Genomic DNA, 7,604 nt, shown 5'->3' with positions numbered 1-7,604 from the left:
AGGCGTAGATTCGCCAGGACAACATTAATTCATGAAAATCCGAAGTTGCGTCCAGGGTACCGAACGCTTGCGAAGTTGCGCTAGCGATAATACGATAAGCAGTTCGAAGTTACACTAGCGATGCCTTATTAGCATATGGTGTTCAGTTACAATGGACGTATATGTTGCAGCAAATACATTACACTACACAAGCCCAGGGAACCTTAATAAAATAAAATAGAGTTGTTATATTGCCCTACACATGAGCCCAGTGTATAGTTAAGGTGCCATATGTTAGGAAATGTAGGGGGGGGGGAATTTACGATCTTTTTCAGCCTATCACCCTGTAAAAAGTAAAAGACGTCAGCGTTTTTTGGGACTTAGAAAAATTTTTTTTTTGAGGAACTCCTATCTACTCTATTGCACTTTGCCTGGTCTGAGGTGGCGAAGGCAAGTCTGGCGCAAGAGGTAACGTTCAGTAAAATCCGCATCCTAGTGAATTTGCGTAGTTACGTCCGTTCACAAGAGAGAAAATTTGCCTGGCGTTAGAGTGCGAAGTAGCGCTACAGTCTATCTCCTTCGCTAGCGAATTTACGCCAACGCCCGTTAATAAATCGACGAAGTTCCGAAATGACGTCATGCTGGCGAATTTTCACCAGCGTTAGTCACTTCCCCCCCTTAGTAAATTTGCCCCATTGTGTGTATATCTATATCTATATATATATATCTATATATATATAGATATATATAGATATATTATATAGATAAATATAGATATATATATATTTATTTTATATATATATATATATATATATATATATATATATATATATATATACACACACACACACATATCTATCATGTAATTGAGCAGAATTGGCTTTGCGATTGCATGATAGATAAGTCTTACAAAAGCATGCCATGTGTCCAAAAGGGAGAGGTAACGCAAGAGAGGTGTGGACCCAAAAGTGCCCTACATTCTAGATGTGACTTAGTCATACTTCTTAAAGGGGAAGAACTGCACCCTTTCCTGTGACTCTAGCCGTTAATAAATTCCAATATATTGCTGGCCCTGCTGCAAACTGCTTGCTACTCTAGTGGCGTAACTATGCAATGAGGGCAATAATCTTGCTCTACTGCCGGCAATAACACTCATGGCAGCTCTGGCGAGTGTGATCACAACCCCCTGGTGATTACGCAATTGTGCTACAGGTTATACACAAAACAAAGAGAAATCGCATCTAACCCATGTTGTAGTGTTGACCAGTGGTTATTTTCACAGCACTGAGAATAACCTATAATCTGGAGAAGACCAGCTGCTACAAACGATTTACAGCAATTATTTGCACATACAAAAGATAGAAATAAACTTCCAGCGCTCAAATTCAGCCCGTGTGATTCCCTTTGTACTATAGGAACATTGATGTGGCAGGTGAGCTTACATATTTTGCCCTAAATGTGGAACTTACACCTCAAAATTTTGAAAAAGTGATTTAAATGGATTCAAAAGGGCTCTGGGAGTTTTTTCTCTACTGCTACAGTAAGGGGTATACAGCAGGGGACATGTGAAATCCTGTTCCATGTACTTATGTTCTTGGCGCACATCAAAACAAATACAAAGTGCATGTGTGTGTGTGTACATGCACATGTGCTGCGGAGGGGTGGCAGCTCAGTGGGGGATCCTGGAGGCAGGGGACCTGGAGGGGGCCCTTTGATAGCAGCCCCGGTAGGCCCCCCAGTCCAACCCTGGGGGTATATTTATCAAAGAGTGAAGTTAGAGGTTGCCACAGTCCTCTAGAGTGAATTTCCGCCACTCTCCATTCATTTCTATGGGATTTTGAAAGGTGTATGTATCAAAGGATAAACTTTCACTTTCACCCATTAATAAATATTCTTTTAAAAATCCCATAGAAATGAATGGAGAGGACTGTGGCGATATCAAACTTTACTCTTTGATAAATATACCCCTATTTATACTATCTACCGGTACCTGTATCCTTTAGGTCCATGAGAAGTAACTGGATGTTTATATGGATTAAGCTCTGTCCTTGCTGCTATATAGTCTGCTGCATATCATAGTTCTAAAATGATTAAAGGAACAGTAACACCAAAAATATACTGGTGCTCTGCACTAGTAAAACTAGCATGTTTGCTTCAGAAACACAACGATAATTTATATAAACAAGCTGCTGTGTAGTAGTAGTAGTAGTAGATAACAGATAAGTTCTTTAGAATCCCATTGTATACTACAGAGCTTTTCTGTTATCTGCTGTGTTTCCTGCACCTTTTCTTGTTTTTCAGCTTTGCATGGCTGTCCCCATGGCTACACATGAGCTTGTTTATATAAATTATAGTAGTACTTATCTGTTATCTACTGTGTAGCCTGTGCTTGAATGGCTGCCCCCATGGCTACACAGCAGCTTATTTATATAAACTATAGTAGTACTTATCTGTTATCTACTGTGTATCCTGTGCTTGAATGGCTGCCCCCATGGCTACACAGCAGCTTGTTTATATAAACTATAGTAGTACTTATCCGTTATCTACTGTGTATCCTGTGCTTGAATGGCTGCCCCCATGGCTACACAGCAGCTTGTTTATATAAACTATAGTAGTACTTATCTGTTATCTACTGTGTATCCTGTGCTTGAATGACTTACCCCATTGCTACACAGCAGCTTGTTTATATAAACTATAGTAGTACTTATCTGTTATCTACTGTGTATCCTGTGCTTGAATGGCTGTCCCCATGGCTACACAGCAGCTCGTTTATATAAACTATAGTAGTACTTATCTGTTATCTACTGTGTATCCTGTGCTTGAATAACTTACCCCATGGCTACACAACAGCTTGTTTATATAAACTATAGTAGTACTTATCTGTTATCTACTGTGTATCCTGTGCTTGAATAACTTACCCCATGGCTACACAACAGCTTGTTTATATAAACTATAGTAGTACTTATCTGTTATCTACTGTGTATCCTGTGCTTGAATAACTTACCCCATGGCTACACAACAGCTTGTTTATATAAACTATAGTAGTACTTATCTGTTATCTACTGTGTATCCTGTGCTTGAATAACTTACCCCATGGCTACACAACAGCTTGTTTATATAAACTATAGTAGTACTTATCTGTTATCTACTGTGTATCCTGTGCTTGAATGACTTACCCCATGGCTACACAGCAGCTTGTTTATATAAACTATAGTAGTACTTATCTGTTATCTACTGTGTATCCTGTGCTTGAATGACTTACCCCATGGCTACACAGCAGCTTGTTTATATAAACTATAGTTGTGTTTCTGAGGCAAACACACCAGTTTTACCAGTGCAGCACAACAATACATTGTATTTTCATTACTTTAAGACACTTTCATTTTTTGGTGGTACTGTTCCTTTAATGTTGAAAGACATGGTTGTTCTCCTTAAGTAACAGCCCTTTATGGGCACCCATAAACACTACCCAGTTGCAAACATTCTTATTTCTATCTCTGCAGTATGCTGACACCATTTAGAAAAATACATCACACCTCGCACTCCATTATTAGTTCAGCTAATAATAAGCACCAGTCAGTCGGGTGGAACATCTCTGCTGTCACTCAGCTGCTGATCTGGAGGAGATTCAAAAACCAATGAGGGATTTCCTATAGCAATTACATAAAAGCAAAGAATGTTTCAATGGTGTCAGCAGATTGCAGAAATAAGGGTGTTGATTACTTGGTAACTTTCAGGGGTGTCCCTTCTATTATTATATCACATATTTTAGAACTATGGCAGTTATCCTGCTACCTCTCCTGGGCATAAAATGATCTAGGATTACTGGTATACTGTATGCACCTGCCAAAAGGCCCGTAAAAGTACAATTACAGTAGAACCCCCATTTTACGTTTTTTCAGGGGACCAGGAAAAAATTGTATAAAATCCGGGAAAATGTAAAATCAAGGAAATGTGTTATCATACCTCCCAAATTTGTATAATGAACATGGTAATTACGGGGTGTGGCCACAAAAATGGGTGTGGTCAAACAAATTGCCACACTACAGGCAGAAAACATTTTTGTCCCTCTTTTTACTTCCAAAATGTTGGGAGGTAATTTTCACCAAATACATTGAAGTTAATGGGTGTATTTAATTGCGTAACAATTTTTCAAACTGTGCAACTTTTTTTTTTTACAATCCATTAGAGTCTATGGGTATTTTTTCCTGGCGAAACGCAGCAATATATTTTGCTCATCAATAGTGGTAAGTGTACCTGTTCTGCCAAAATATATATTTAAAATGCTCACTATTTAGGATCCTTCTGGGCCTCTACAATCCTAGTCCCCCACCCCCAGCAGGGTCTATTTCAGATTCAGAACTCCACAGGCGATTTCGTCGCTATTCGATGCAATGCTACGAAATGCTGGCATCAAGTCGGATGTGCCGAAGATAAGGTAAGAAATAGAAAGGTTGGATGCAGTCGCAGCGTGCATCCGACATCTGCATCCAACAGTCGTGTCGCATCGGATGAACCCCCGCGACAAGATCCGACATTTGTATTTCGTTTCTTCATTTTCATCGCAATCCAATTTGACTCCTGCATTTTATCGCAGCGCATCGGATCCGCCGTAATAGCAACAAAGTCGTCCGTGGAGTTCTACCCTTAACCTGCCTGCATGGTTTTGGAGGGTGGGGGGAAACTGGAGAAAACCCACGCAGACATGGGCAGAATATACGGACTCCTTCTAGGCAGTGCCCAGGTCAGAATCAAACTCAGGACCTCAGTGGGCAAAAGTACTAACCAACTTTCCATTTAGTACTGTATTAAAAGCATTTGTAGCTGCCTTATCATAAAACTAGAGGACTGAAGTTTGTGTCCCTTGGGAAAAGTTGTGAGGGTTTCACAGAGAGAGAGAGGGGACCTGGTAAGAACCACAACCTGGTTACGTAAATTAACAGGCACACCAAATTGTGCGCAACGTATTGCCGTTGGTCTGGCAGGCCTCCACACCCCTAGTAGTTACGCCACTGGGCGGGCATGGGTGTAGGTAGCAGGGGGTCCAGCTATCCATACTATTTCCTGTTCTTGGATGTTGCTCCCAGTGACCTCTCTCTCTTGAATCTGTACTGCTTGTCCCGATTGGTATCGACCCAGCCTGTCCCTTGACCACTCTCTTTGTTCTCCTTTCCAATTACAACGTTCGGTTCCCTTGCCTGCCCAGAATGCAAGTCTGATACAGAAGCCCATGAGTACACAATAGAAGGAAAGAAATGCTGTGTTTCTTTTGACAGAGGACTCCGAGCAGCATTACTTTCAGGGTTTATTGGGATATTTAGGTGGACCTTTCTGATAAAGCTTACTTAGTTTTAACCTTTCCTTCTCCTTTAAGACACGGCGGCACCCGACTAGCAGAGGGCTCCTCCCGAAACTAAAGGCTTTTGTTATACGTGGAAGAGTGAGCCGCAACTGGGACCTTGGCACTAGTTCTGGGTTGGGACTCTGTTGGTAACACTCCTATAGGCTGCCAGTCCTCATAGGGGCTACCAATCACAGCCCTTATTTTTGCATGCATGTGTTGCTTCCCAACTTCTTTTACATTTGAATGTGGCTCACTGGTAAAAAAAAAGTTTGGGGACCCCTGCAGAATATGTTGGTGTTTTATAAACATAATAATAATAATTAGGACAGTATTACTGTGCCCAAACTCTTTAAAACAGACAAAGCACCTAAGAGCTGGGGCGGGATGTCTGATCACTCGGCATAGAGAAAGTGTTGCCATCTGGCTGTGTTTATGGCAGCCAGCACTGTATGATGGATGTTTTTGTCACTATCATAGGGATAGGCCGTCAAACCGGTCTAGATCACATTTCATGAAGTGACAAACATGTTCAAACCAGCAGTAAAGACACATACACACATATATATGTCCATAAAATCAGCGCCGTTCCTGTGTACATTGCCGCCTGAGGCAGCTCCAGTAATGCCGCCCCCCCAGCCCGATTCCATTTCCAGGGGGAGGCAGCATCGCTAGTGCGGAGAGCGCAATTGCGCTCTCTCGCCCTAGTAAAGCCGAATTTCCGGTTTAAAAAACGAAAATTTGGCTCTTAAAGGCACCAGGAGCGGCTTTTTGCCGCCCCCGGAAACCTAGCTGGTGCTGCCACCTCAGGCGAGCGACTCAGCTCACCTCATTGGCGGATCGCCCCTGCATAAAATACTCAGCAGATGGATTCTACAGGCACAAGAACTGAAGAATAAGTACTTACCCAGAAATAGGGGGCCCTTTTACGCAGTGGGTCTCAAGGTCCTCCCCATGCAAAGAGACTGCTTTTGTATTAGACAGGACACACACTCTCACAGCATTTCTGCACAAAAGCCAAACAGACCTAAAGTTATAACAGCACATGAATTATGTTACAGGGCTAGGAGATAGGGACCTTAGATTGTAAGCTCCACTGGGGCACAGACTGGTGTCAATCGTATAATGTCTGTATGAAACGCATAAAGCGACAGCCTACAATATGTTCTGGGCGTGCCTTTTTTAATTTTTAATGATTCTTCAATAAATTTCTATTGTTTTAACGGACGAATAATCGGCTCCTTCGGTGCTCCATTTTTCTCATACCCATTGATAAATACAATTTTAAAAATCCTATAGGAATGAATAGAACGTGGATGAGTTTTTTTGTTTACTAAGCGATAAACTTGCGTTTTGATAAATCTGCCCCTAAGAATGACTACAAATGTTTTTTTCCGGATGGTGTGCCCAGATTTTCTACCTTGACCCCTGGTCCCATTTCTCTTACACCAGCCCTGGCAGAATCTTCTGTTAGTGTTACAAAGGTTAATGGACATTTGGGTGTGTGCAACATAAATGCAATCCACAGGGATTGGAATCATATCTCCTCCTCCCTATGGACAGTCAGAGCTGCGAGTGGTTAGAAACAGCTTTAATCAGTCAATGAAAACATAGTCAAGTGCAATAAAACTATTATATTCTTTCTGATGTCATTATTGATAACAGTTCTAATAGTTCCTGGCCACAGGCTCACAGGGCCATTAATTCACTACAGAACATACTGTTATGCTGGTTTATTATGGAGCTCTTTGAGAAAGACAGTGGGGGTTATATATAAACAGTGGGCAAATTTGCACCTGGGCAGTAACCAATGATAACCAATCAGATGATTGCTTTCGGTGTCTAACTTGCAGCTGGCTGAAAAAAACTAATCCCTGATTGGTCTCTATGGAATATTGCCCAGGTGCAAATTTTCCCACTGTTTTTAACTGAGCCCCAGTATATTATAAATTGTGCTTTAAGGGAAACTCCACAAAACAATAACAAGCTTTTTGAAAAGTAAACATAATCATTTAAAAAATATGCAGACTTTTCATGATTTTTAATGGTTTCTGACAGCCTAGCCCCCTGCTGATCTGTCTGACTACTTTGCTGAGCTGGCTGACTACTGTTACTTTGTCAACAGCCATATGTCCTTAGCCTGCATCCTCCAAACCCCACAATTCCCTGCACACGTGATTTCAATAAGGAACAGAACATCACAGTGCAATGCATTGTGGGTTATGTAGTTCCTGTCTGTAAGCTGTGGAGTATTTATAACAATTTGTAACATCAGTGTTTAGTA

The sequence above is a fragment of the Xenopus laevis genome, chromosome 8S, assembly GCF_017654675.1.
Source record: "Xenopus laevis strain J_2021 chromosome 8S, Xenopus_laevis_v10.1, whole genome shotgun sequence".
Classification (NCBI taxonomy): Eukaryota; Metazoa; Chordata; class Amphibia; order Anura; family Pipidae; genus Xenopus; species Xenopus laevis.
The sequence above is the reverse complement of the archived record's forward strand: the minus strand, read 5'-3'. Positions refer to the sequence as shown.